General features: G+C 55.1%; 1 protein-coding gene and 24 non-coding genes across 26 annotated transcripts in view; all 25 read left to right on the top strand.

Moving 5' to 3' along the window:
• Window positions 1-25574, top strand: part of SLC38A9 (solute carrier family 38 member 9) — a 325631-nt gene that overhangs the window by 120884 nt on the left and 179173 nt on the right. The window lies entirely within an intron of this gene.
• Window positions 92-255, top strand: LOC134612997 (U1 spliceosomal RNA). The gene has a single exon (XR_010091031.1). It is a non-coding gene; the product is annotated as a U1 spliceosomal RNA (small nuclear RNA).
• Window positions 1022-1185, top strand: LOC134613149 (U1 spliceosomal RNA). The gene has a single exon (XR_010091175.1). It is a non-coding gene; the product is annotated as a U1 spliceosomal RNA (small nuclear RNA).
• Window positions 2251-2414, top strand: LOC134612996 (U1 spliceosomal RNA). Its single transcript, XR_010091030.1, has one exon. It is a non-coding gene; the product is annotated as a U1 spliceosomal RNA (small nuclear RNA).
• On the top strand, window positions 3181-3344 carry LOC134613116 (U1 spliceosomal RNA). The gene has a single exon (XR_010091144.1). It is a non-coding gene; the product is annotated as a U1 spliceosomal RNA (small nuclear RNA).
• Window positions 4411-4574, top strand: LOC134612995 (U1 spliceosomal RNA). Its single transcript, XR_010091029.1, has one exon. It is a non-coding gene; the product is annotated as a U1 spliceosomal RNA (small nuclear RNA).
• On the top strand, window positions 5338-5501 carry LOC134613115 (U1 spliceosomal RNA). Its single transcript, XR_010091143.1, has one exon. It is a non-coding gene; the product is annotated as a U1 spliceosomal RNA (small nuclear RNA).
• LOC134612994 (U1 spliceosomal RNA) lies at window positions 6568-6731 on the top strand. Its single transcript, XR_010091028.1, has one exon. It is a non-coding gene; the product is annotated as a U1 spliceosomal RNA (small nuclear RNA).
• Window positions 7495-7658, top strand: LOC134613114 (U1 spliceosomal RNA). The gene has a single exon (XR_010091142.1). It is a non-coding gene; the product is annotated as a U1 spliceosomal RNA (small nuclear RNA).
• On the top strand, window positions 8736-8899 carry LOC134612993 (U1 spliceosomal RNA). The gene has a single exon (XR_010091027.1). It is a non-coding gene; the product is annotated as a U1 spliceosomal RNA (small nuclear RNA).
• On the top strand, window positions 9663-9826 carry LOC134613113 (U1 spliceosomal RNA). Its single transcript, XR_010091141.1, has one exon. It is a non-coding gene; the product is annotated as a U1 spliceosomal RNA (small nuclear RNA).
• On the top strand, window positions 10893-11056 carry LOC134612992 (U1 spliceosomal RNA). The gene has a single exon (XR_010091026.1). It is a non-coding gene; the product is annotated as a U1 spliceosomal RNA (small nuclear RNA).
• LOC134613112 (U1 spliceosomal RNA) lies at window positions 11820-11983 on the top strand. Its single transcript, XR_010091140.1, has one exon. It is a non-coding gene; the product is annotated as a U1 spliceosomal RNA (small nuclear RNA).
• Window positions 13051-13214, top strand: LOC134612991 (U1 spliceosomal RNA). Its single transcript, XR_010091025.1, has one exon. It is a non-coding gene; the product is annotated as a U1 spliceosomal RNA (small nuclear RNA).
• LOC134613111 (U1 spliceosomal RNA) lies at window positions 13977-14140 on the top strand. Its single transcript, XR_010091139.1, has one exon. It is a non-coding gene; the product is annotated as a U1 spliceosomal RNA (small nuclear RNA).
• Window positions 15218-15381, top strand: LOC134612990 (U1 spliceosomal RNA). The gene has a single exon (XR_010091024.1). It is a non-coding gene; the product is annotated as a U1 spliceosomal RNA (small nuclear RNA).
• LOC134613110 (U1 spliceosomal RNA) lies at window positions 16148-16311 on the top strand. Its single transcript, XR_010091138.1, has one exon. It is a non-coding gene; the product is annotated as a U1 spliceosomal RNA (small nuclear RNA).
• LOC134612989 (U1 spliceosomal RNA) lies at window positions 17378-17541 on the top strand. The gene has a single exon (XR_010091023.1). It is a non-coding gene; the product is annotated as a U1 spliceosomal RNA (small nuclear RNA).
• On the top strand, window positions 18304-18467 carry LOC134613109 (U1 spliceosomal RNA). Its single transcript, XR_010091137.1, has one exon. It is a non-coding gene; the product is annotated as a U1 spliceosomal RNA (small nuclear RNA).
• On the top strand, window positions 19545-19708 carry LOC134612988 (U1 spliceosomal RNA). Its single transcript, XR_010091022.1, has one exon. It is a non-coding gene; the product is annotated as a U1 spliceosomal RNA (small nuclear RNA).
• LOC134613108 (U1 spliceosomal RNA) lies at window positions 20471-20634 on the top strand. The gene has a single exon (XR_010091136.1). It is a non-coding gene; the product is annotated as a U1 spliceosomal RNA (small nuclear RNA).
• Window positions 21701-21864, top strand: LOC134612987 (U1 spliceosomal RNA). The gene has a single exon (XR_010091021.1). It is a non-coding gene; the product is annotated as a U1 spliceosomal RNA (small nuclear RNA).
• On the top strand, window positions 22649-22812 carry LOC134613107 (U1 spliceosomal RNA). The gene has a single exon (XR_010091135.1). It is a non-coding gene; the product is annotated as a U1 spliceosomal RNA (small nuclear RNA).
• LOC134612986 (U1 spliceosomal RNA) lies at window positions 23890-24053 on the top strand. The gene has a single exon (XR_010091020.1). It is a non-coding gene; the product is annotated as a U1 spliceosomal RNA (small nuclear RNA).
• Window positions 24820-24983, top strand: LOC134613106 (U1 spliceosomal RNA). Its single transcript, XR_010091134.1, has one exon. It is a non-coding gene; the product is annotated as a U1 spliceosomal RNA (small nuclear RNA).

The following is a 25574-nucleotide window of genomic DNA, read 5'->3' as shown; positions in this document are numbered from 1 at the left end:
TCAGGAGAGACGAGTGGTACAGGAGGGAATGCTCCTTAAGCTGAAGGGGGGCTTTTGCGAGCTGCGTCCGTGCAGTCGGCCCTTCCAACTCATACTTACCTGGCAGGGGAGATACCATGATCATGAAGGTGGTTCTCCCAGGGCGAGGCTCACCCATTGCACTCCGGGTGTGCTGACCCCTGCGATTTCCCCAAATGCGGGAAACTCGACTGCATAATTTATGGTAGTGGGGGACTGCGTTCGCGCTTTCCCCTGGTCGTGCTTGTTCAAAGATAGATCTCTCTTTGCAAACTTTTCAGTCTCTCCCTCGGGCATTGCCCTGGTGCCTGTTCTTGCCTCCGTGCATCTCTTCTGGGTGCAGAAAGTATATTGTTTCTCTCCCCTGACATTGCAGGCTTCCCTGTTGCCCGCTGGTTTGTTTTGGGGTCTTTTTTTTTTTTTTTTTTGTTGTTGTTGGTTTTTGGGGAAGAGGGTTTGCTTTGGTTTTTGCATTTAAAATACATAAAGAAAGAAAGAAATAAATTAATACATTTTGAAACATTTGTGTCATCGTTACTCTGTAATTACCCTCGTCTATAGCTTCCTTAGCTTAACCCCCATCCATGACCCTCTACAGTCACGATGAAGGGGTTAAAAGGCCTTTTGCTGGCATAGGTGTGTGCAGACTTCACTCCCCGAGCAGAGCATAGGCTGCTGCGATGTGCTTTGATATGCAGACGAGGGAACTGAGCTCTAGAAAACAAAGGTGATTGCGACTGTCTGACTGGGAGAGTGTGGTCATCGTATGCAAATGTTTTTGCTGAAAGGCATCCTGGGAGTTGGCCCATTTTTGCGAAGGCTCCTCTGTCCGGGGCATGTAGGAGTGCAAGGGTGGGGCAGCTGCCGGTTACCCCACCAAGGGAGCAGCCGGCTCGAGGGATGCCTGGTGCCTCAGGGGAGCTGGGTGCTACTGCAGGGCCCGCCTCCCCATGCTCACAGGCGTGTGCCGGCGTAGCGCTTGTGTGCTCTCCCTTCCCAACTCATACTTACCTGGCTGGGGAGATACCATGATCACAAAGGTGGTTCTCCCAGGGCGAGGCTCACCCATTGCACTCCGGGTGTGCTGACCTCTGCGATTTCCCCAAATGCGGGAAACTCGACTGCATAATTTATGGTAGTGGGGGACTGCGTTCGCGCTATCCCCTGATTTGTGCTGGTTTAAAGATAGATGGAGAGCGTGGGGGCACTGGTGAAAAGGCTGCATGGCAGTCTGCTGGTTGGTCGCTCGCTGCAGCTTTTCCTGCGACCCCCCAAACATTTCTCGCCTCCTGCTTGTTTTGCTCTGCGCTCGGGCCCAATCGCCCCGTGGCTGGCACCGCAAACGCTCTCTCGCCACCTTTTTACTGTTTCTTGACGTTTCTCTGCTCCACTTCTTTGCAAAACACCCTTTCCTTGCTATGCCGCTCTCAAGACAACCAACAGATGGCACTGCAACACAATCACGAGCAGCCCAGCCTTTTGAAAGGTGCCTGGGTTTTTTTGCACAGTCGCCCAGAGCCTCTAGGATGCGCGCGCCACGCAGCGCGCTAGGCGTCCACTCGCGTTGGTTTTTCCGCCCTGCGCTTTGACGAGACGGGCGCCAGGTTGCGCTGCAGTTGCTGAATAGCTCTCCGAGCCAGTCCAGCACTGGGGGCCGACTTGCCCTTATCATCAGGGATGCAGGCATGAGCAGCAAGGAGGCATTCTCCCACTCTTTCGCCTGGCCCCAGCGCAGCTGAACCGATTCGCCCTGCTCCCCCGGGCGCACCGGAGGGTGCTGCAAAGTGGGGGGACGCTGGCCCTGCTCTCTTTGCAAACCCCAAGGGCTGCCTGGGAAGGGAAGGTGAGGGGGGAAGGGCCCTTGCTTAGCAGCTGCTGTTGCTCTGTAGCCACTGGGAGCAAACTGGCACTTGCATTCTCATGCAGACGAGACTAGCATTTCTCGTGGAAGCAAAGCGGGCTCTTGACTGAAAGCCTGGATAGATGTGGTCATCGTATGCAAATAAGGTTTGCTGCAAAGTACCCTGGGAGTGCACCCACTCGGCACGCGTGTGAGGGTTGCAGCTCTTCACGCGTGGAAAGCCTGGGCTCTTGACGGCAAGGCTTGAATTCGGGAGCTGCCTTTCTGGGTGCCTGTTTTGTCAGGAGAGACGAGTGGTACAGGAGGGAATGCTCCTTAAGCTGAAGGGGGGCTTTTGCGAGCTGCGTCCGTGCAGTCGGCCCTTCCAACTCATACTTACCTGGCAGGGGAGATACCATGATCATGAAGGTGGTTCTCCCAGGGCGAGGCTCACCCATTGCACTCCGGGTGTGCTGACCCCTGCGATTTCCCCAAATGCGGGAAACTCGACTGCATAATTTATGGTAGTGGGGGACTGCGTTCGCGCTTTCCCCTGGTCGTGCTTGTTCAAAGATAGATCTCTCTTTGCAAACTTTTCAGTCTCTCCCTCGGGCATTGCCCTGGTGCCTGTTCTTGCCTCCGTGCATCTCTTCTGGGTGCAGAAAGTATATTGTTCCTCTCCCCTGACATTGCAGGCTTCCCTGTTGCCCGCTGGTTTGTTTTGGGGTCTTTTTTTTTTTTTTTTTTGTTGTTGTTGGTTTTTGGGGAAGAGGGTTTGCTTTGGTTTTTGCATTTAAAATACATAAAGAAAGAAAGAAATAAATTAATACATTTTGAAACATTTGTGTCATCGTTACTCTGTAATTACCCTCGTCTATAGCTTCCTTAGCTTAACCCCCATCCATGACCCTCTACAGTCACGATGAAGGGGTTAAAAGGCCTTTTGCTGGCATAGGTGTGTGCAGACTTCACTCCCCGAGCAGAGCATAGGCTGCTGCGATGTGCTTTGATATGCAGACGAGGGAACTGAGCTCTAGAAAACAAAGGTGATTGCGACTGTCTGACTGGGAGAGTGTGGTCATCGTATGCAAATGTTTTTGCTGAAAGGCATCCTGGGAGTTGGCCCATTTTTGCGAAGGCTCCTCTGTCCGGGGCATGTAGGAGTGCAAGGGTGGGGCAGCTGCCGGTTACCCCACCAAGGGAGCAGCCGGCTCGAGGGATGCCTGGTGCCTCAGGGGAGCTGGGTGCTACTGCAGGGCCCGCCTCCCCATGCTCACAGGCGTGTGCCGGCGTAGCGCTTGTGTGCTCTCCCTTCCCAACTCATACTTACCTGGCTGGGGAGATACCATGATCACGAAGGTGGTTCTCCCAGGGCGAGGCTCACCCATTGCACTCCGGGTGTGCTGACCTCTGCGATTTCCCCAAATGCGGGAAACTCGACTGCATAATTTATGGTAGTGGGGGACTGCGTTCGCGCTATCCCCTGATTTGTGCTGGTTTAAAGATAGATGGAGAGCGTGGGGGCACTGGTGAAAAGGCTGCATGGCAGTCTGCTGGTTGGTCGCTCGCTGCAGCTTTTCCTGCGACCCCCCCAAACATTTCTCGCCTCCTGCTTGTTTTGCTCTGCGCTCGGGCCCAATCGCCCCGTGGCTGGCACCGCAAACGCTCTCTCGCCACCTTTTTACTGTTTCTTGACGTTTCTCTGCTCCACTTCTTTGCAAAACACCCTTTCCTTGCTATGCCGCTCTCAAGACAACCAACAGATGGCACTGCAACACAATCACGAGCAGCCCAGCCTTTTGAAAGGTGCCTGGGTTTTTTTGCACAGTCGCCCAGAGCCTCTAGGATGCGCGCGCCACGCAGCGCGCTAGGCGTCCACTCGCGTTGGTTTTTCCGCCCTGCGCTTTGACGAGACGGGCGCCAGGTTGCGCTGCAGTTGCTGAATAGCTCTCCGAGCCAGTCCAGCACTGGGGGCCGACTTGCCCTTATCATCAGGGATGCAGGCATGAGCAGCAAGGAGGCATTCTCCCACTCTTTCGCCTGGCCCCAGCGCAGCTGAACCGATTCGCCCTGCTCCCCCGGGCGCACCGGAGGGTGCTGCAAAGTGGGGGGACGCTGGCCCTGCTCTCTTTGCAAACCCCAAGGGCTGCCTGGGAAGGGAAGGTGAGGGGGGAAGGGCCCTTGCTTAGCAGCTGCTGTTGCTCTGTAGCCACTGGGAGCAAACTGGCACTTGCATTCTCATGCAGACGAGACTAGCATTTCTCGTGGAAGCAAAGCGGGCTCTTGACTGAAAGCCTGGATAGATGTGGTCATCGTATGCAAATAAGGTTTGCTGCAAAGTACCCTGGGAGTGCACCCACTCGGCACGCGTGTGAGGGTTGCAGCTCTTCACGCGTGGAAAGCCTGGGCTCTTGACGGCAAGGCTTGAATTCGGGAGCTGCCTTTCTGGGTGCCTGTTTTGTCAGGAGAGACGAGTGGTACAGGAGGGAATGCTCCTTAAGCTGAAGGGGGGCTTTTGCGAGCTGCGTCCGTGCAGTCGGCCCTTCCAACTCATACTTACCTGGCAGGGGAGATACCATGATCATGAAGGTGGTTCTCCCAGGGCGAGGCTCACCCATTGCACTCCGGGTGTGCTGACCCCTGCGATTTCCCCAAATGCGGGAAACTCGACTGCATAATTTATGGTAGTGGGGGACTGCGTTCGCGCTTTCCCCTGGTCGTGCTTGTTCAAAGATAGATCTCTCTTTGCAAACTTTTCAGTCTCTCCCTCGGGCATTGCCCTGGTGCCTGTTCTTGCCTCCGTGCATCTCTTCTGGGTGCAGAAAGTATATTGTTCCTCTCCCCTGACATTGCAGGCTTCCCTGTTGCCCGCTGGTTTGTTTTGGGGTCTTTTTTTTTTTTGTTGTTGTTGTTGGTTTTTGGGGAAGAGGGTTTGCTTTGGTTTTTGCATTTAAAATACATAAAGAAAGAAAGAAATAAATTAATACATTTTGAAACATTTGTGTCATCGTTACTCTGTAATTACCCTCGTCTATAGCTTCCTTAGCTTAACCCCCATCCATGACCCTCTACAGTCACGATGAAGGGGTTAAAAGGCCTTTTGCTGGCATAGGTGTGTGCAGACTTCACTCCCCGAGCAGAGCATAGGCTGCTGCGATGTGCTTTGATATGCAGACGAGGGAACTGAGCTCTAGAAAACAAAGGTGATTGCGACTGTCTGACTGGGAGAGTGTGGTCATCGTATGCAAATGTTTTTGCTGAAAGGCATCCTGGGAGTTGGCCCATTTTTGCGAAGGCTCCTCTGTCCGGGGCATGTAGGAGTGCAAGGGTGGGGCAGCTGCCGGTTACCCCACCAAGGGAGCAGCCGGCTCGAGGGATGCCTGGTGCCTCAGGGGAGCTGGGTGCTACTGCAGGGCCCGCCTCCCCATGCTCACAGGCGTGTGCCGGCGTAGCGCTTGTGTGCTCTCCCTTCCCAACTCATACTTACCTGGCTGGGGAGATACCATGATCACGAAGGTGGTTCTCCCAGGGCGAGGCTCACCCATTGCACTCCGGGTGTGCTGACCTCTGCGATTTCCCCAAATGCGGGAAACTCGACTGCATAATTTATGGTAGTGGGGGACTGCGTTCGCGCTATCCCCTGATTTGTGCTGGTTTAAAGATAGATGGAGAGCGTGGGGGCACTGGTGAAAAGGCTGCATGGCAGTCTGCTGGTTGGTCGCTCGCTGCAGCTTTTCCTGCGACCCCCCCAAACATTTCTCGCCTCCTGCTTGTTTTGCTCTGCGCTCGGGCCCAATCGCCCCGTGGCTGGCACCGCAAACGCTCTCTCGCCACCTTTTTACTGTTTCTTGACGTTTCTCTGCTCCACTTCTTTGCAAAACACCCTTTCCTTGCTATGCCGCTCTCAAGACAACCAACAGATGGCACTGCAACACAATCACGAGCAGCCCAGCCTTTTGAAAGGTGCCTGGGTTTTTTTGCACAGTCGCCCAGAGCCTCTAGGATGCGCGCGCCACGCAGCGCGCTAGGCGTCCACTCGCGTTGGTTTTTCCGCCCTGCGCTTTGACGAGACGGGCGCCAGGTTGCGCTGCAGTTGCTGAATAGCTCTCCGAGCCAGTCCAGCACTGGGGGCCGACTTGCCCTTATCATCAGGGATGCAGGCATGAGCAGCAAGGAGGCATTCTCCCACTCTTTCGCCTGGCCCCAGCGCAGCTGAACCGATTCGCCCTGCTCCCCCGGGCGCACCGGAGGGTGCTGCAAAGTGGGGGGACGCTGGCCCTGCTCTCTTTGCAAACCCCAAGGGCTGCCTGGGAAGGGAAGGTGAGGGGGGAAGGGCCCTTGCTTAGCAGCTGCTGTTGCTCTGTAGCCACTGGGAGCAAACTGGCACTTGCATTCTCATGCAGACGAGACTAGCATTTCTCGTGGAAGCAAAGCGGGCTCTTGACTGAAAGCCTGGATAGATGTGGTCATCGTATGCAAATAAGGTTTGCTGCAAAGTACCCTGGGAGTGCACCCACTCGGCACGCGTGTGAGGGTTGCAGCTCTTCACGCGTGGAAAGCCTGGGCTCTTGACGGCAAGGCTTGAATTCGGGAGCTGCCTTTCTGGGTGCCTGTTTTGTCAGGAGAGACGAGTGGTACAGGAGGGAATGCTCCTTAAGCTGAAGGGGGGCTTTTGCGAGCTGCGTCCGTGCAGTCGGCCCTTCCAACTCATACTTACCTGGCAGGGGAGATACCATGATCATGAAGGTGGTTCTCCCAGGGCGAGGCTCACCCATTGCACTCCGGGTGTGCTGACCCCTGCGATTTCCCCAAATGCGGGAAACTCGACTGCATAATTTATGGTAGTGGGGGACTGCGTTCGCGCTTTCCCCTGGTCGTGCTTGTTCAAAGATAGATCTCTCTTTGCAAACTTTTCAGTCTCTCCCTCGGGCATTGCCCTGGTGCCTGTTCTTGCCTCCGTGCATCTCTTCTGGGTGCAGAAAGTATATTGTTCCTCTCCCCTGACATTGCAGGCTTCCCTGTTGCCCGCTGGTTTGTTTTGGGGTCTTTTTTTTTTTTGTTGTTGTTGTTGGTTTTTGGGGAAGAGGGTTTGCTTTGGTTTTTGCATTTAAAATACATAAAGAAAGAAAGAAATAAATTAATACATTTTGAAACATTTGTGTCATCGTTACTCTGTAATTACCCTCGTCTATAGCTTCCTTAGCTTAACCCCCATCCATGACCCTCTACAGTCACGATGAAGGGGTTAAAAGGCCTTTTGCTGGCATAGGTGTGTGCAGACTTCACTCCCCGAGCAGAGCATAGGCTGCTGCGATGTGCTTTGATATGCAGACGAGGGAACTGAGCTCTAGAAAACAAAGGTGATTGCGACTGTCTGACTGGGAGAGTGTGGTCATCGTATGCAAATGTTTTTGCTGAAAGGCATCCTGGGAGTTGGCCCATTTTTGCGAAGGCTCCTCTGTCCGGGGCATGTAGGAGTGCAAGGGTGGGGCAGCTGCCGGTTACCCCACCAAGGGAGCAGCCGGCTCGAGGGATGCCTGGTGCCTCAGGGGAGCTGGGTGCTACTGCAGGGCCCGCCTCCCCATGCTCACAGGCGTGTGCCGGCGTAGCGCTTGTGTGCTCTCCCTTCCCAACTCATACTTACCTGGCTGGGGAGATACCATGATCACGAAGGTGGTTCTCCCAGGGCGAGGCTCACCCATTGCACTCCGGGTGTGCTGACCTCTGCGATTTCCCCAAATGCGGGAAACTCGACTGCATAATTTATGGTAGTGGGGGACTGCGTTCGCGCTATCCCCTGATTTGTGCTGGTTTAAAGATAGATGGAGAGCGTGGGGGCACTGGTGAAAAGGCTGCATGGCAGTCTGCTGGTTGGTCGCTCGCTGCAGCTTTTCCTGCGACCCCCCCAAACATTTCTCGCCTCCTGCTTGTTTTGCTCTGCGCTCGGGCCCAATCGCCCCGTGGCTGGCACCGCAAACGCTCTCTCGCCACCTTTTTACTGTTTCTTGACGTTTCTCTGCTCCACTTCTTTGCAAAACACCCTTTCCTTGCTATGCCGCTCTCAAGACAACCAACAGATGGCACTGCAACACAATCACGAGCAGCCCAGCCTTTTGAAAGGTGCCTGGGTTTTTTTGCACAGTCGCCCAGAGCCTCTAGGATGCGCGCGCCACGCAGCGCGCTAGGCGTCCACTCGCGTTGGTTTTTCCGCCCATGCTTTGCCCTGCGCTTTGACGAGACGGGCGCCAGGTTGCGCTGCAGTTGCTGAATAGCTCTCCGAGCCAGTCCAGCACTGGGGGCCGACTTGCCCTTATCATCAGGGATGCAGGCATGAGCAGCAAGGAGGCATTCTCCCACTCTTTCGCCTGGCCCCAGCGCAGCTGAACCGATTCGCCCTGCTCCCCCGGGCGCACCGGAGGGTGCTGCAAAGTGGGGGGACGCTGGCCCTGCTCTCTTTGCAAACCCCAAGGGCTGCCTGGGAAGGGAAGGTGAGGGGGGAAGGGCCCTTGCTTAGCAGCTGCTGTTGCTCTGTAGCCACTGGGAGCAAACTGGCACTTGCATTCTCATGCAGACGAGACTAGCATTTCTCGTGGAAGCAAAGCGGGCTCTTGACTGAAAGCCTGGATAGATGTGGTCATCGTATGCAAATAAGGTTTGCTGCAAAGTACCCTGGGAGTGCACCCACTCGGCACGCGTGTGAGGGTTGCAGCTCTTCACGCGTGGAAAGCCTGGGCTCTTGACGGCAAGGCTTGAATTCGGGAGCTGCCTTTCTGGGTGCCTGTTTTGTCAGGAGAGACGAGTGGTACAGGAGGGAATGCTCCTTAAGCTGAAGGGGGGCTTTTGCGAGCTGCGTCCGTGCAGTCGGCCCTTCCAACTCATACTTACCTGGCAGGGGAGATACCATGATCATGAAGGTGGTTCTCCCAGGGCGAGGCTCACCCATTGCACTCCGGGTGTGCTGACCCCTGCGATTTCCCCAAATGCGGGAAACTCGACTGCATAATTTATGGTAGTGGGGGACTGCGTTCGCGCTTTCCCCTGGTCGTGCTTGTTCAAAGATAGATCTCTCTTTGCAAACTTTTCAGTCTCTCCCTCGGGCATTGCCCTGGTGCCTGTTCTTGCCTCCGTGCATCTCTTCTGGGTGCAGAAAGTATATTGTTCCTCTCCCCTGACATTGCAGGCTTCCCTGTTGCCCGCTGGTTTGTTTTGGGGTCTTTTTTTTTTTTGTTGTTGTTGTTGGTTTTTGGGGAAGAGGGTTTGCTTTGGTTTTTGCATTTAAAATACATAAAGAAAGAAAGAAATAAATTAATACATTTTGAAACATTTGTGTCATCGTTACTCTGTAATTACCCTCGTCTATAGCTTCCTTAGCTTAACCCCCATCCATGACCCTCTACAGTCACGATGAAGGGGTTAAAAGGCCTTTTGCTGGCATAGGTGTGTGCAGACTTCACTCCCCGAGCAGAGCATAGGCTGCTGCGATGTGCTTTGATATGCAGACGAGGGAACTGAGCTCTAGAAAACAAAGGTGATTGCGACTGTCTGACTGGGAGAGTGTGGTCATCGTATGCAAATGTTTTTGCTGAAAGGCATCCTGGGAGTTGGCCCATTTTTGCGAAGGCTCCTCTGTCCGGGGCATGTAGGAGTGCAAGGGTGGGGCAGCTGCCGGTTACCCCACCAAGGGAGCAGCCGGCTCGAGGGATGCCTGGTGCCTCAGGGGAGCTGGGTGCTACTGCAGGGCCCGCCTCCCCATGCTCACAGGCGTGTGCCGGCGTAGCGCTTGTGTGCTCTCCCTTCCCAACTCATACTTACCTGGCTGGGGAGATACCATGATCACGAAGGTGGTTCTCCCAGGGCGAGGCTCACCCATTGCACTCCGGGTGTGCTGACCTCTGCGATTTCCCCAAATGCGGGAAACTCGACTGCATAATTTATGGTAGTGGGGGACTGCGTTCGCGCTATCCCCTGATTTGTGCTGGTTTAAAGATAGATGGAGAGCGTGGGGGCACTGGTGAAAAGGCTGCATGGCAGTCTGCTGGTTGGTCGCTCGCTGCAGCTTTTCCTGCGACCCCCCCAAACATTTCTCGCCTCCTGCTTGTTTTGCTCTGCGCTCGGGCCCAATCGCCCCGTGGCTGGCACCGCAAACGCTCTCTCGCCACCTTTTTACTGTTTCTTGACGTTTCTCTGCTCCACTTCTTTGCAAAACACCCTTTCCTTGCTATGCCGCTCTCAAGACAACCAACAGATGGCACTGCAACACAATCACGAGCAGCCCAGCCTTTTGAAAGGTGCCTGGGTTTTTTTGCACAGTCGCCCAGAGCCTCTAGGATGCGCGCGCCACGCAGCGCGCTAGGCGTCCACTCGCGTTGGTTTTTCCGCCCTGCGCTTTGACGAGACGGGCGCCAGGTTGCGCTGCAGTTGCTGAATAGCTCTCCGAGCCAGTCCAGCACTGGGGGCCGACTTGCCCTTATCATCAGGGATGCAGGCATGAGCAGCAAGGAGGCATTCTCCCACTCTTTCGCCTGGCCCCAGCGCAGCTGAACCGTTTCGCCCTGCTCCCCCGGGCGCACCGGAGGGTGCTGCAAAGTGGGGGGACGCTGGCCCTGCTCTCTTTGCAAACCCCAAGGGCTGCCTGGGAAGGGAAGGTGAGGGGGGAAGGGCCCTTGCTTAGCAGCTGCTGTTGCTCTGTAGCCACTGGGAGCAAACTGGCACTTGCATTCTCATGCAGACGAGACTAGCATTTCTCGTGGAAGCAAAGCGGGCTCTTGACTGAAAGCCTGGATAGATGTGGTCATCGTATGCAAATAAGGTTTGCTGCAAAGTACCCTGGGAGTGCACCCACTCGGCACGCGTGTGAGGGTTGCAGCTCTTCACGCGTGGAAAGCCTGGGCTCTTGACGGCAAGGCTTGAATTCGGGAGCTGCCTTTCTGGGTGCCTGTTTTGTCAGGAGAGACGAGTGGTACAGGAGGGAATGCTCCTTAAGCTGAAGGGGGGCTTTTGCGAGCTGCGTCCGTGCAGTCGGCCCTTCCAACTCATACTTACCTGGCAGGGGAGATACCATGATCATGAAGGTGGTTCTCCCAGGGCGAGGCTCACCCATTGCACTCCGGGTGTGCTGACCCCTGCGATTTCCCCAAATGCGGGAAACTCGACTGCATAATTTATGGTAGTGGGGGACTGCGTTCGCGCTTTCCCCTGGTCGTGCTTGTTCAAAGATAGATCTCTCTTTGCAAACTTTTCAGTCTCTCCCTCGGGCATTGCCCTGGTGCCTGTTCTTGCCTCCGTGCATCTCTTCTGGGTGCAGAAAGTATATTGTTCCTCTCCCCTGACATTGCAGGCTTCCCTGTTGCCCGCTGGTTTGTTTTGGGGTCTTTTTTTTTTTTGTTGTTGTTGTTGGTTTTTGGGGAAGAGGGTTTGCTTTGGTTTTTGCATTTAAAATACATAAAGAAAGAAAGAAATAAATTAATACATTTTGAAACATTTGTGTCATCGTTACTCTGTAATTACCCTCGTCTATAGCTTCCTTAGCTTAACCCCCATCCATGACCCTCTACAGTCACGATGAAGGGGTTAAAAGGCCTTTTGCTGGCATAGGTGTGTGCAGACTTCACTCCCCGAGCAGAGCATAGGCTGCTGCGATGTGCTTTGATATGCAGACGAGGGAACTGAGCTCTAGAAAACAAAGGTGATTGCGACTGTCTGACTGGGAGAGTGTGGTCATCGTATGCAAATGTTTTTGCTGAAAGGCATCCTGGGAGTTGGCCCATTTTTGCGAAGGCTCCTCTGTCCGGGGCATGTAGGAGTGCAAGGGTGGGGCAGCTGCCGGTTACCCCACCAAGGGAGCAGCCGGCTCGAGGGATGCCTGGTGCCTCAGGGGAGCTGGGTGCTACTGCAGGGCCCGCCTCCCCATGCTCACAGGCGTGTGCCGGCGTAGCGCTTGTGTGCTCTCCCTTCCCAACTCATACTTACCTGGCTGGGGAGATACCATGATCACGAAGGTGGTTCTCCCAGGGCGAGGCTCACCCATTGCACTCCGGGTGTGCTGACCTCTGCGATTTCCCCAAATGCGGGAAACTCGACTGCATAATTTATGGTAGTGGGGGACTGCGTTCGCGCTATCCCCTGATTTGTGCTGGTTTAAAGATAGATGGAGAGCGTGGGGGCACTGGTGAAAAGGCTGCATGGCAGTCTGCTGGTTGGTCGCTCGCTGCAGCTTTTCCTGCGACCCCCCCCAAACATTTCTCGCCTCCTGCTTGTTTTGCTCTGCGCTCGGGCCCAATCGCCCCGTGGCTGGCACCGCAAACGCTCTCTCGCCACCTTTTTACTGTTTCTTGACGTTTCTCTGCTCCACTTCTTTGCAAAACACCCTTTCCTTGCTATGCCGCTCTCAAGACAACCAACAGATGGCACTGCAACACAATCACGAGCAGCCCAGCCTTTTGAAAGGTGCCTGGGTTTTTTTGCACAGTCGCCCAGAGCCTCTAGGATGCGCGCGCCACGCAGCGCGCTAGGCGTCCACTCGCGTTGGTTTTTCCGCCCTGCGCTTTGACGAGACGGGCGCCAGGTTGCGCTGCAGTTGCTGAATAGCTCTCCGAGCCAGTCCAGCACTGGGGGCCGACTTGCCCTTATCATCAGGGATGCAGGCATGAGCAGCAAGGAGGCATTCTCCCACTCTTTCGCCTGGCCCCAGCGCAGCTGAACCGATTCGCCCTGCTCCCCCGGGCGCACCGGAGGGTGCTGCAAAGTGGGGGGACGCTGGCCCTGCTCTCTTTGCAAACCCCAAGGGCTGCCTGGGAAGGGAAGGTGAGGGGGGAAGGGCCCTTGCTTAGCAGCTGCTGTTGCTCTGTAGCCACTGGGAGCAAACTGGCACTTGCATTCTCATGCAGACGAGACTAGCATTTCTCGTGGAAGCAAAGCGGGCTCTTGACTGAAAGCCTGGATAGATGTGGTCATCGTATGCAAATAAGGTTTGCTGCAAAGTACCCTGGGAGTGCACCCACTCGGCACGCGTGTGAGGGTTGCAGCTCTTCACGCGTGGAAAGCCTGGGCTCTTGACGGCAAGGCTTGAATTCGGGAGCTGCCTTTCTGGGTGCCTGTTTTGTCAGGAGAGACGAGTGGTACAGGAGGGAATGCTCCTTAAGCTGAAGGGGGGCTTTTGCGAGCTGCGTCCGTGCAGTCGGCCCTTCCAACTCATACTTACCTGGCAGGGGAGATACCATGATCATGAAGGTGGTTCTCCCAGGGCGAGGCTCACCCATTGCACTCCGGGTGTGCTGACCCCTGCGATTTCCCCAAATGCGGGAAACTCGACTGCATAATTTATGGTAGTGGGGGACTGCGTTCGCGCTTTCCCCTGGTCGTGCTTGTTCAAAGATAGATCTCTCTTTGCAAACTTTTCAGTCTCTCCCTCGGGCATTGCCCTGGTGCCTGTTCTTGCCTCCGTGCATCTCTTCTGGGTGCAGAAAGTATATTGTTTCTCTCCCCTGACATTGCAGGCTTCCCTGTTGCCCGCTGGTTTGTTTTGGGGTCTTTTTTTTTTTTTTTTTTGTTGTTGTTGGTTTTTGGGGAAGAGGGTTTGCTTTGGTTTTTGCATTTAAAATACAGAAAGAAAGAAATAAATTAATACATTTTGAAACATTTGTGTCATCGTTACTCTGTAATTACCCTCGTCTATAGCTTCCTTAGCTTAACCCCCATCCATGACCCTCTACAGTCACGATGAAGGGGTTAAAAGGCCTTTTGCTGGCATAGGTGTGTGCAGACTTCACTCCCCGAGCAGAGCATAGGCTGCTGCGATGTGCTTTGATATGCAGACGAGGGAACTGAGCTCTAGAAAACAAAGGTGATTGCGACTGTCTGACTGGGAGAGTGTGGTCATCGTATGCAAATGTTTTTGCTGAAAGGCATCCTGGGAGTTGGCCCATTTTTGCGAAGGCTCCTCTGTCCGGGGCATGTAGGAGTGCAAGGGTGGGGCAGCTGCCGGTTACCCCACCAAGGGAGCAGCCGGCTCGAGGGATGCCTGGTGCCTCAGGGGAGCTGGGTGCTACTGCAGGGCCCGCCTCCCCATGCTCACAGGCGTGTGCCGGCGTAGCGCTTGTGTGCTCTCCCTTCCCAACTCATACTTACCTGGCTGGGGAGATACCATGATCACGAAGGTGGTTCTCCCAGGGCGAGGCTCACCCATTGCACTCCGGGTGTGCTGACCTCTGCGATTTCCCCAAATGCGGGAAACTCGACTGCATAATTTATGGTAGTGGGGGACTGCGTTCGCGCTATCCCCTGATTTGTGCTGGTTTAAAGATAGATGGAGAGCGTGGGGGCACTGGTGAAAAGGCTGCATGGCAGTCTGCTGGTTGGTCGCTCGCTGCAGCTTTTCCTGCGACCCCCCCAAACATTTCTCGCCTCCTGCTTGTTTTGCTCTGCGCTCGGGCCCAATCGCCCCGTGGCTGGCACCGCAAACGCTCTCTCGCCACCTTTTTACTGTTTCTGGACGTTTCTCTGCTCCACTTCTTTGCAAAACACCCTTTCCTTGCTATGCCGCTCTCAAGACAACCAACAGATGGCACTGCAACACAATCACGAGCAGCCCAGCCTTTTGAAAGGTGCCTGGGTTTTTTTGCACAGTCGCCCAGAGCCTCTAGGATGCGCGCGCCACGCAGCGCGCTAGGCGTCCACTCGCGTTGGTTTTTCCGCCCATGCTTTGCCCTGCGCTTTGACGAGACGGGCGCCAGGTTGCGCTGCAGTTGCTGAATAGCTCTCCGAGCCAGTCCAGCACTGGGGGCCGACTTGCCCTTATCATCAGGGATGCAGGCATGAGCAGCAAGGAGGCATTCTCCCACTCTTTCGCCTGGCCCCAGCGCAGCTGAACCGATTCGCCCTGCTCCCCCGGGCGCACCGGAGGGTGCTGCAAAGTGGGGGGACGCTGGCCCTGCTCTCTTTGCAAACCCCAAGGGCTGCCTGGGAAGGGAAGGTGAGGGGGGAAGGGCCCTTGCTTAGCAGCTGCTGTTGCTCTGTAGCCACTGGGAGCAAACTGGCACTTGCATTCTCATGCAGACGAGACTAGCATTTCTCGTGGAAGCAAAGCGGGCTCTTGACTGAAAGCCTGGATAGATGTGGTCATCGTATGCAAATAAGGTTTGCTGCAAAGTACCCTGGGAGTGCACCCACTCGGCACGCGTGTGAGGGTTGCAGCTCTTCACGCGTGGAAAGCCTGGGCTCTTGACGGCAAGGCTTGAATTCGGGAGCTGCCTTTCTGGGTGCCTGTTTTGTCAGGAGAGACGAGTGGTACAGGAGGGAATGCTCCTTAAGCTGAAGGGGGGCTTTTGCGAGCTGCGTCCGTGCAGTCGGCCCTTCCAACTCATACTTACCTGGCAGGGGAGATACCATGATCATGAAGGTGGTTCTCCCAGGGCGAGGCTCACCCATTGCACTCCGGGTGTGCTGACCCCTGCGATTTCCCCAAATGCGGGAAACTCGACTGCATAATTTATGGTAGTGGGGGACTGCGTTCGCGCTTTCCCCTGGTCGTGCTTGTTCAAAGATAGATCTCTCTTTGCAAACTTTTCAGTCTCTCCCTCGGGCATTGCCCTGGTGCCTGTTCTTGCCTCCGTGCATCTCTTCTGGGTGCAGAAAGTATATTGTTCCTCTCCCCTGACATTGCAGGCTTCCCTGTTGCCCGCTGGTTTGTTTTGGGGTCTTTTTTTTTTTTTTTTTTGTTGTTGTTGGTTTTTGGGGAAGAGGGTTTGCTTTGGTTTTTGCATTTAAAATACATAAAGAAAGAAAGAAATAAATTAATACATTTTGAAACATTTGTGTCATCGTTACTCTGTAATTACCCTCGTCTATAGCTTCCTTAGCTTAACCCCCATCCATGACCCTCTACAGTCACGATGAAGGGGTTAAAAGGCCTTTTGCTGGCATAGGTGTGTGCAGACTTCACTCCCCGAGCAGAGCATAGGCTGCTGCGATGTGCTTTGATATGCAGACGAGGGAACTGAGCTCTAGAAAACAAAGGTGATTGCGACTGTCTGACTGGGAGAGTGTGGTCATCGTATGCAAATGTTTTTGCTGAAAGGCATCCTGGGAGTTGGCCCATTTTTGCGAAGGCTCCTCTGTCCGGGGCATGTAGGAGTGCAAGGGTGGGGCAGCTGCCGGTTACCCCACCAAGGGAGCAGCCGGCTCGAGGGATGCCTGGTGCCTCAGGGGAGCTGGGTGCTACTGCAGGGCCCGCCTCCCCATGCTCACAGGCGTGTGCCGGCGTAGCGCTTGTGTGCTCTCCCTTCCCAACTCATACTTACCTGGCTGGGGAGATACCATGATCACGAAGGTGGTTCTCCCAGGGCGAGGCTCACCCATTGCACTCCGGGTGTGCTGACCTCTGCGATTTCCCCAAATGCGGGAAACTCGACTGCATAATTTATGGTAGTGGGGGACTGCGTTCGCGCTATCCCCTGATTTGTGCTGGTTTAAAGATAGATGGAGAGCGTGGGGGCACTGGTGAAAAGGCTGCATGGCAGTCTGCTGGTTGGTCGCTCGCTGCAGCTTTTCCTGCGACCCCCCCAAACATTTCTCGCCTCCTGCTTGTTTTGCTCTGCGCTCGGGCCCAATCGCCCCGTGGCTGGCACCGCAAACGCTCTCTCGCCACCTTTTTACTGTTTCTTGACGTTTCTCTGCTCCACTTCTTTGCAAAACACCCTTTCCTTGCTATGCCGCTCTCAAGACAACCAACAGATGGCACTGCAACACAATCACGAGCAGCCCAGCCTTTTGAAAGGTGCCTGGGTTTTTTTGCACAGTCGCCCAGAGCCTCTAGGATGCGCGCGCCACGCAGCGCGCTAGGCGTCCACTCGCGTTGGTTTTTCCGCCCTGCGCTTTGACGAGACGGGCGCCAGGTTGCGCTGCAGTTGCTGAATAGCTCTCCGAGCCAGTCCAGCACTGGGGGCCGACTTGCCCTTATCATCAGGGATGCAGGCATGAGCAGCAAGGAGGCATTCTCCCACTCTTTCGCCTGGCCCCAGCGCAGCTGAACCGATTCGCCCTGCTCCCCCGGGCGCACCGGAGGGTGCTGCAAAGTGGGGGGACGCTGGCCCTGCTCTCTTTGCAAACCCCAAGGGCTGCCTGGGAAGGGAAGGTGAGGGGGGAAGGGCCCTTGCTTAGCAGCTGCTGTTGCTCTGTAGCCACTGGGAGCAAACTGGCACTTGCATTCTCATGCAGACGAGACTAGCATTTCTCGTGGAAGCAAAGCGGGCTCTTGACTGAAAGCCTGGATAGATGTGGTCATCGTATGCAAATAAGGTTTGCTGCAAAGTACCCTGGGAGTGCACCCACTCGGCACGCGTGTGAGGGTTGCAGCTCTTCACGCGTGGAAAGCCTGGGCTCTTGACGGCAAGGCTTGAATTCGGGAGCTGCCTTTCTGGGTGCCTGTTTTGTCAGGAGAGACGAGTGGTACAGGAGGGAATGCTCCTTAAGCTGAAGGGGGGCTTTTGCGAGCTGCGTCCGTGCAGTCGGCCCTTCCAACTCATACTTACCTGGCAGGGGAGATACCATGATCATGAAGGTGGTTCTCCCAGGGCGAGGCTCACCCATTGCACTCCGGGTGTGCTGACCCCTGCGATTTCCCCAAATGCGGGAAACTCGACTGCATAATTTATGGTAGTGGGGGACTGCGTTCGCGCTTTCCCCTGGTCGTGCTTGTTCAAAGATAGATCTCTCTTTGCAAACTTTTCAGTCTCTCCCTCGGGCATTGCCCTGGTGCCTGTTCTTGCCTCCGTGCATCTCTTCTGGGTGCAGAAAGTATATTGTTTCTCTCCCCTGACATTGCAGGCTTCCCTGTTGCCCGCTGGTTTGTTTTGGGGTCTTTTTTTTTTTTTTTTTTGTTGTTGTTGGTTTTTGGGGAAGAGGGTTTGCTTTGGTTTTTGCATTTAAAATACAGAAAGAAAGAAATAAATTAATACATTTTGAAACATTTGTGTCATCGTTACTCTGTAATTACCCTCGTCTATAGCTTCCTTAACTTAACCCCCATCCATGACCCTCTACAGTCACGATGAAGGGGTTAAAAGGCCTTTTGCTGGCATAGGTGTGTGCAGACTTCACTCCCCGAGCAGAGCATAGGCTGCTGCGATGTGCTTTGATATGCAGACGAGGGAACTGAGCTCTAGAAAACAAAGGTGATTGCGACTGTCTGACTGGGAGAGTGTGGTCATCGTATGCAAATGTTTTTGCTGAAAGGCATCCTGGGAGTTGGCCCATTTTTGCGAAGGCTCCTCTGTCCGGGGCATGTAGGAGTGCAAGGGTGGGGCAGCTGCCGGTTACCCCACCAAGGGAGCAGCCGGCTCGAGGGATGCCTGGTGCCTCAGGGGAGCTGGGTGCTACTGCAGGGCCCGCCTCCCCATGCTCACAGGCGTGTGCCGGCGTAGCGCTTGTGTGCTCTCCCTTCCCAACTCATACTTACCTGGCTGGGGAGATACCATGATCACGAAGGTGGTTCTCCCAGGGCGAGGCTCACCCATTGCACTCCGGGTGTGCTGACCTCTGCGATTTCCCCAAATGCGGGAAACTCGACTGCATAATTTATGGTAGTGGGGGACTGCGTTCGCGCTATCCCCTGATTTGTGCTGGTTTAAAGATAGATGGAGAGCGTGGGGGCACTGGTGAAAAGGCTGCATGGCAGTCTGCTGGTTGGTCGCTCGCTGCAGCTTTTCCTGCGACCCCCCCAAACATTTCTCGCCTCCTGCTTGTTTTGCTCTGCGCTCGGGCCCAATCGCCCCGTGGCTGGCACCGCAAACGCTCTCTCGCCACCTTTTTACTGTTTCTGGACGTTTCTCTGCTCCACTTCTTTGCAAAACACCCTTTCCTTGCTATGCCGCTCTCAAGACAACCAACAGATGGCACTGCAACACAATCACGAGCAGCCCAGCCTTTTGAAAGGTGCCTGGGTTTTTTTGCACAGTCGCCCAGAGCCTCTAGGATGCGCGCGCCACGCAGCGCGCTAGGCGTCCACTCGCGTTGGTTTTTCCGCCCATGCTTTGCCCTGCGCTTTGACGAGACGGGCGCCAGGTTGCGCTGCAGTTGCTGAATAGCTCTCCGAGCCAGTCCAGCACTGGGGGCCGACTTGCCCTTATCATCAGGGATGCAGGCATGAGCAGCAAGGAGGCATTCTCCCACTCTTTCGCCTGGCCCCAGCGCAGCTGAACCGATTCGCCCTGCTCCCCCGGGCGCACCGGAGGGTGCTGCAAAGTGGGGGGACGCTGGCCCTGCTCTCTTTGCAAACCCCAAGGGCTGCCTGGGAAGGGAAGGTGAGGGGGGAAGGGCCCTTGCTTAGCAGCTGCTGTTGCTCTGTAGCCACTGGGAGCAAACTGGCACTTGCATTCTCATGCAGACGAGACTAGCATTTCTCGTGGAAGCAAAGCGGGCTCTTGACTGAAAGCCTGGATAGATGTGGTCATCGTATGCAAATAAGGTTTGCTGCAAAGTACCCTGGGAGTGCACCCACTCGGCACGCGTGTGAGGGTTGCAGCTCTTCACGCGTGGAAAGCCTGGGCTCTTGACGGCAAGGCTTGAATTCGGGAGCTGCCTTTCTGGGTGCCTGTTTTGTCAGGAGAGACGAGTGGTACAGGAGGGAATGCTCCTTAAGCTGAAGGGGGGCTTTTGCGAGCTGCGTCCGTGCAGTCGGCCCTTCCAACTCATACTTACCTGGCAGGGGAGATACCATGATCATGAAGGTGGTTCTCCCAGGGCGAGGCTCACCCATTGCACTCCGGGTGTGCTGACCCCTGCGATTTCCCCAAATGCGGGAAACTCGACTGCATAATTTATGGTAGTGGGGGACTGCGTTCGCGCTTTCCCCTGGTCGTGCTTGTTCAAAGATAGATCTCTCTTTGCAAACTTTTCAGTCTCTCCCTCGGGCATTGCCCTGGTGCCTGTTCTTGCCTCCGTGCATCTCTTCTGGGTGCAGAAAGTATATTGTTTCTCTCCCCTGACATTGCAGGCTTCCCTGTTGCCCGCTGGTTTGTTTTGGGGTCTTTTTTTTTTTTTTTTTTGTTGTTGTTGGTTTTTGGGGAAGAGGGTTTGCTTTGGTTTTTGCATTTAAAATACAGAAAGAAAGAAATAAATTAATACATTTTGAAACATTTGTGTCATCGTTACTCTGTAATTACCCTCGTCTATAGCTTCCTTAGCTTAACCCCCATCCATGACCCTCTACAGTCACGATGAAGGGGTTAAAAGGCCTTTTGCTGGCATAGGTGTGTGCAGACTTCACTCCCCGAGCAGAGCATAGGCTGCTGCGATGTGCTTTGATATGCAGACGAGGGAACTGAGCTCTAGAAAACAAAGGTGATTGCGACTGTCTGACTGGGAGAGTGTGGTCATCGTATGCAAATGTTTTTGCTGAAAGGCATCCTGGGAGTTGGCCCATTTTTGCGAAGGCTCCTCTGTCCGGGGCATGTAGGAGTGCAAGGGTGGGGCAGCTGCCGGTTACCCCACCAAGGGAGCAGCCGGCTCGAGGGATGCCTGGTGCCTCAGGGGAGCTGGGTGCTACTGCAGGGCCCGCCTCCCCATGCTCACAGGCGTGTGCCGGCGTAGCGCTTGTGTGCTCTCCCTTCCCAACTCATACTTACCTGGCTGGGGAGATACCATGATCACGAAGGTGGTTCTCCCAGGGCGAGGCTCACCCATTGCACTCCGGGTGTGCTGACCTCTGCGATTTCCCCAAATGCGGGAAACTCGACTGCATAATTTATGGTAGTGGGGGACTGCGTTCGCGCTATCCCCTGATTTGTGCTGGTTTAAAGATAGATGGAGAGCGTGGGGGCACTGGTGAAAAGGCTGCATGGCAGTCTGCTGGTTGGTCGCTCGCTGCAGCTTTTCCTGCGACCCCCCCAAACATTTCTCGCCTCCTGCTTGTTTTGCTCTGCGCTCGGGCCCAATCGCCCCGTGGCTGGCACCGCAAACGCTCTCTCGCCACCTTTTTACTGTTTCTGGACGTTTCTCTGCTCCACTTCTTTGCAAAACACCCTTTCCTTGCTATGCCGCTCTCAAGACAACCAACAGATGGCACTGCAACACAATCACGAGCAGCCCAGCCTTTTGAAAGGTGCCTGGGTTTTTTTGCACAGTCGCCCAGAGCCTCTAGGATGCGCGCGCCACGCAGCGCGCTAGGCGTCCACTCGCGTTGGTTTTTCCGCCCTGCGCTTTGACGAGACGGGCGCCAGGTTGCGCTGCAGTTGCTGAATAGCTCTCCGAGCCAGTCCAGCACTGGGGGCCGACTTGCCCTTATCATCAGGGATGCAGGCATGAGCAGCAAGGAGGCATTCTCCCACTCTTTCGCCTGGCCCCAGCGCAGCTGAACCGATTCGCCCTGCTCCCCCGGGCGCACCGGAGGGTGCTGCAAAGTGGGGGGACGCTGGCCCTGCTCTCTTTGCAAACCCCAAGGGCTGCCTGGGAAGGGAAGGTGAGGGGGGAAGGGCCCTTGCTTAGCAGCTGCTGTTGCTCTGTAGCCACTGGGAGCAAACTGGCACTTGCATTCTCATGCAGACGAGACTAGCATTTCTCGTGGAAGCAAAGCGGGCTCTTGACTGAAAGCCTGGATAGATGTGGTCATCGTATGCAAATAAGGTTTGCTGCAAAGTACCCTGGGAGTGCACCCACTCGGCACGCGTGTGAGGGTTGCAGCTCTTCACGCGTGGAAAGCCTGGGCTCTTGACGGCAAGGCTTGAATTCGGGAGCTGCCTTTCTGGGTGCCTGTTTTGTCAGGAGAGACGAGTGGTACAGGAGGGAATGCTCCTTAAGCTGAAGGGGGGCTTTTGCGAGCTGCGTCCGTGCAGTCGGCCCTTCCAACTCATACTTACCTGGCAGGGGAGATACCATGATCATGAAGGTGGTTCTCCCAGGGCGAGGCTCACCCATTGCACTCCGGGTGTGCTGACCCCTGCGATTTCCCCAAATGCGGGAAACTCGACTGCATAATTTATGGTAGTGGGGGACTGCGTTCGCGCTTTCCCCTGGTCGTGCTTGTTCAAAGATAGATCTCTCTTTGCAAACTTTTCAGTCTCTCCCTCGGGCATTGCCCTGGTGCCTGTTCTTGCCTCCGTGCATCTCTTCTGGGTGCAGAAAGTATATTGTTCCTCTCCCCTGACATTGCAGGCTTCCCTGTTGCCCGCTGGTTTGTTTTGGGGTCTTTTTTTTTTTTTTTTTTTTATTTTTTTTTTTTTTTGTTGTTGTTGGTTTTTGGGGAAGAGGGTTTGCTTTGGTTTTTGCATTTAAAATACATAAAGAAAGAAAGCATTAAATTAATACATTTTGAAACATTTGTGTCATCGTTACTCTGTAATTACCCTCGTCTATAGCTTCCTTAGCTTAACCCCCATCCATGACCCTCTACAGTCACGATGAAGGGGTTAAAAGGCCTTTTGCTGGCATAGGTGTGTGCAGACTTCACTCCCCGAGCAGAGCATAGGCTGCTGCGATGTGCTTTGATATGCAGACGAGGGAACTGAGCTCTAGAAAACAAAGGTGATTGCGACTGTCTGACTGGGAGAGTGTGGTCATCGTATGCAAATGTTTTTGCTGAAAGGCATCCTGGGAATTGGCCCATTTTTGCGAAGGCTCCTCTGTCCGGGGCATGTAGGAGTGCAAGGGTGGGGCAGCTGCCGGTTACCCCACCAAGGGAGCAGCCGGCTCGAGGGATGCCTGGTGCCTCAGGGGAGCTGGGTGCTACTGCAGGGCCCGCCTCCCCATGCTCACAGGCGTGTGCCGGCGTAGCGCTTGTGTGCTCTCCCTTCCCAACTCATACTTACCTGGCTGGGGAGATACCATGATCACGAAGGTGGTTCTCCCAGGGCGAGGCTCACCCATTGCACTCCGGGTGTGCTGACCTCTGCGATTTCCCCAAATGCGGGAAACTCGACTGCATAATTTATGGTAGTGGGGGACTGCGTTCGCGCTATCCCCTGATTTGTGCTGGTTTAAAGATAGATGGAGAGCGTGGGGGCACTGGTGAAAAGGCTGCATGGCAGTCTGCTGGTTGGTCGCTCGCTGCAGCTTTTCCTGCGACCCCCCCAAACATTTCTCGCCTCCTGCTTGTTTTGCTCTGCGCTCGGGCCCAATCGCCCCGTGGCTGGCACCGCAAACGCTCTCTCGCCACCTTTTTACTGTTTCTGGACGTTTCTCTGCTCCACTTCTTTGCAAAACACCCTTTCCTTGCTATGCCGCTCTCAAGACAACCAACAGATGGCACTGCAACACAATCACGAGCAGCCCAGCCTTTTGAAAGGTGCCTGGGTTTTTTTGTACAGTCGCCCAGAGCCTCTAGGATGCGCGCGCCACGCAGCGCGCTAGGCGTCCACTCGCGTTGGTTTTTCCGCCCATGCTTTGCCCTGCGCTTTGACGAGACGGGCGCCAGGTTGCGCTGCAGTTGCTGAATAGCTCTCCGAGCCAGTCCAGCACTGGGGGCCGACTTGCCCTTATCATCAGGGATGCAGGCATGAGCAGCAAGGAGGCATTCTCCCACTCTTTCGCCTGGCCCCAGCGCAGCTGAACCGATTCGCCCTGCTCCCCCGGGCGCACCGGAGGGTGCTGCAAAGTGGGGGGACGCTGGCCCTGCTCTCTTTGCAAACCCCAAGGGCTGCCTGGGAAGGGAAGGTGAGGGGGGAAGGGCCCTTGCTTAGCAGCTGCTGTTGCTCTGTAGCCACTGGGAGCAAACTGGCACTTGCATTCTCATGCAGACGAGACTAGCATTTCTCGTGGAAGCAAAGCGGGCTCTTGACTGAAAGCCTGGATAGATGTGGTCATCGTATGCAAATAAGGTTTGCTGCAAAGTACCCTGGGAGTGCACCCACTCGGCACGCGTGTGAGGGTTGCAGCTCTTCACGCGTGGAAAGCCTGGGCTCTTGACGGCAAGGCTTGAATTCGGGAGCTGCCTTTCTGGGTGCCTGTTTTGTCAGGAGAGACGAGTGGTACAGGAGGGAATGCTCCTTAAGCTGAAGGGGGGCTTTTGCGAGCTGCGTCCGTGCAGTCGGCCCTTCCAACTCATACTTACCTGGCAGGGGAGATACCATGATCATGAAGGTGGTTCTCCCAGGGCGAGGCTCACCCATTGCACTCCGGGTGTGCTGACCCCTGCGATTTCCCCAAATGCGGGAAACTCGACTGCATAATTTATGGTAGTGGGGGACTGCGTTCGCGCTTTCCCCTGGTCGTGCTTGTTCAAAGATAGATCTCTCTTTGCAAACTTTTCAGTCTCTCCCTCGGGCATTGCCCTGGTGCCTGTTCTTGCCTCCGTGCATCTCTTCTGGGTGCAGAAAGTATATTGTTCCTCTCCCCTGACATTGCAGGCTTCCCTGTTGCCCGCTGGTTTGTTTTGGGGTCTTTTTTTTTTTTTTTTTTGTTGTTGTTGGTTTTTGGGGAAGAGGGTTTGCTTTGGTTTTTGCATTTAAAATACATAAAGAAAGAAAGAAATAAATTAATACATTTTGAAACATTTGTGTCATCGTTACTCTGTAATTACCCTCGTCTATAGCTTCCTTAGCTTAACCCCCATCCATGACCCTCTACAGTCACGATGAAGGGGTTAAAAGGCCTTTTGCTGGCATAGGTGTGTGCAGACTTCACTCCCCGAGCAGAGCATAGGCTGCTGCGATGTGCTTTGATATGCAGACGAGGGAACTGAGCTCTAGAAAACAAAGGTGATTGCGACTGTCTGACTGGGAGAGTGTGGTCATCGTATGCAAATGTTTTTGCTGAAAGGCATCCTGGGAGTTGGCCCATTTTTGCGAAGGCTCCTCTGTCCGGGGCATGTAGGAGTGCAAGGGTGGGGCAGCTGCCGGTTACCCCACCAAGGGAGCAGCCGGCTCGAGGGATGCCTGGTGCCTCAGGGGAGCTGGGTGCTACTGCAGGGCCCGCCTCCCCATGCTCACAGGCGTGTGCCGGCGTAGCGCTTGTGTGCTCTCCCTTCCCAACTCATACTTACCTGGCTGGGGAGATACCATGATCACGAAGGTGGTTCTCCCAGGGCGAGGCTCACCCATTGCACTCCGGGTGTGCTGACCTCTGCGATTTCCCCAAATGCGGGAAACTCGACTGCATAATTTATGGTAGTGGGGGACTGCGTTCGCGCTATCCCCTGATTTGTGCTGGTTTAAAGATAGATGGAGAGCGTGGGGGCACTGGTGAAAAGGCTGCATGGCAGTCTGCTGGTTGGTCGCTCGCTGCAGCTTTTCCTGCGACCCCCCCAAACATTTCTCGCCTCCTGCTTGTTTTGCTCTGCGCTCGGGCCCAATCGCCCCGTGGCTGGCACCGCAAACGCTCTCTCGCCACCTTTTTACTGTTTCTTGACGTTTCTCTGCTCCACTTCTTTGCAAAACACCCTTTCCTTGCTATGCCGCTCTCAAGACAACCAACAGATGGCACTGCAACACAATCACGAGCAGCCCAGCCTTTTGAAAGGTGCCTGGGTTTTTTTGCACAGTCGCCCAGAGCCTCTAGGATGCGCGCGCCACGCAGCGCGCTAGGCGTCCACTCGCGTTGGTTTTTCCGCCCTGCGCTTTGACGAGACGGGCGCCAGGTTGCGCTGCAGTTGCTGAATAGCTCTCCGAGCCAGTCCAGCACTGGGGGCCGACTTGCCCTTATCATCAGGGATGCAGGCATGAGCAGCAAGGAGGCATTCTCCCACTCTTTCGCCTGGCCCCAGCGCAGCTGAACCGATTCGCCCTGCTCC

This window comes from Pelobates fuscus, chromosome 5, assembly GCF_036172605.1.
Source record: "Pelobates fuscus isolate aPelFus1 chromosome 5, aPelFus1.pri, whole genome shotgun sequence".
In the NCBI taxonomy this organism is placed as follows: domain Eukaryota; kingdom Metazoa; phylum Chordata; class Amphibia; order Anura; family Pelobatidae; genus Pelobates; species Pelobates fuscus.
The sequence above is the reverse complement of the archived record's forward strand: the minus strand, read 5'-3'. Positions and strand labels throughout refer to the sequence as shown.